Below are 2,010 nucleotides of genomic sequence, written 5' to 3'. Positions count from 1 at the left end.
TCAGTCTATAGACTACTATCAGCATGCATCTCCCATCCTGGGCAGATCTTCCCAGTACCCTTTATTTGGTGCCCCCTTCTCTATCTGAGCTGCCTTTACCCCTAGAGGAGTGTGCGGCTGACCTCTAAGCCCTGGAGTGAACAACCTGGTATTTATCACAGCTGTTCTCGGGTGTTAGTCTCTTATTTTGTTACTTTATGTTACCCAGATGAATGCAATCTTTCTGTCTGTCCCTCTCTTTCTGACTCATTTCACTTAGCATAATATTTTCCATGTAGTACCACTTGTATGTAAATTTCATGACTTCATTTTTTCTAACTGCTACATAGTACTCCATTGTGTAGATGTACCAAAGTTTCTTTAACCAGTCATCTGTTCTCGGGCACTCAGGTTTTTTCCAGATTCTAGCTATTGTAAACAGTGCTGCAATGAACAAACAAGTGCAGATGTCACTTCGACTATACTTTTTGGCCTCTCCAGAGTGTATTCCCAGGAGTGGTATTGCTGGGTCAAATGGGAGCTCAATTTCTAATTTTTTGAGAGTCGTCCATACTGTTTTCCAAAAGGGTTGAACCAGTCGGCATTCCCACCAGCAGTGAAGGAGGGTCCCTTTCTCGCCACATCCGCACCAACACAGGTTGCTTTTGTTCTTTTGAATGTGGGCCAGTCTCTGTGGTGTGAAATGATATCTCATTGTTGTTTTGATCTGCATCTCCCTGATGATTAGTGATGTAGAGCATTTTCTCATGTGCCTTTTAGCCATTCGGATTTCTTCTTTGAGAAAGTCTCTGTTCATTTCGTTGCCCCACTTTTTGATGGGGTTGGATGTTTTCTTCTTGTGGAGTTCAACCAGTACTTTGTATATCCTTGATATCAACCCCTTGTCAGATGTGTATTTGGAGAATATCTTTTCCATTCTGTAGACTGTCTTTGTATTTTGGTCACTGTTTCTTCGGAGGTGCAGAAGCTTCTTAGTTTAAGATAGTCCCATTTGGAGAAGAATGCTGAAAGTAGACTGTAGACCAAACATGATAATTAGCCCCAGCATATTTATTCTTTCCTTTGTTATAGTTCAGTAAAACGTAAATGTATAGTAACCTGCAAGGGCGCCAGCCCCAGGTCCCACAATAGCAGGGGATGTTCCCAGCTGTAGCCCCTTTCCCCAGTGTGGAGTTTCAGAGCTTCAATCAGTATAATCCCTGCAGCCAGTAACAGCAGGAAGCATAGTCCTGGATATTTCTTGCCCTGATATGTTTACTATAACCCCTTCCCAGTGCTGCTACAAATTAAATTCTCTTGTAAAGGGACAGGCTGGAGTGATGGCACAGCAGGTAGGATGTTTGCCTTGCATGCAGCCAACACGGCCAATCCGAGTTCGATTCCTCCACCCCTTTTGGAGAGCCCAGCAAGCTACCGAGAGTATCTCGCCCTCATGGCAAAGCCTGGCAAGCTACCTGTGATGTTTTCAATATGCCAAAAACAGTAACAACAAGTCTCACAATTTGTTGTGAGATGTTACTGGTGCCCGCTCGAGCAAATTGATGAACAATGGGAGGACAGTGCTACAAGCTGTTCAAATGGATTATAATCAAAATCTTTACCCAGCTTTAGAGGTTTCAAGGTGGTAGAAAAGGAAGTGCTGTCAGCACTCCCCAACAGAAACTACACAAAACCAAAAATTACATATAATATCCTGAACTGGGCTAATTGGCAGAGTTCTCATGGGAGAGAACAGTGTCATAAGAGAACCCAAGCTACAAACTTGACCCGAAGTTTGAAGTGAAGGTAGTAGATAGGATGTGCAGAGTACTTAGAGTGGTTGGATGGATCTACTGTTTACCTACTTGAACTAATGATAAACACAATCTAAGAATAAAGGTCATAACAGGGGATGGTAGTTTAAGAAAGGGAGGGGCATTTATACTTGCTTTGGATAAAATAGAATATAAACTAAAGAAGGTACCAAAATATAGGGATGAACACTATATAATAAATTACGGTTAAAATGCA

Source organism: Sorex fumeus, unplaced genomic scaffold (genome assembly GCF_029834395.1).
Source record: "Sorex fumeus unplaced genomic scaffold, SorFum_2.1 ptg000106l, whole genome shotgun sequence".
NCBI lineage: Eukaryota > Metazoa > Chordata > Mammalia > Eulipotyphla > Soricidae > Sorex > Sorex fumeus.
This window is presented reverse-complemented; position numbering follows the sequence as displayed.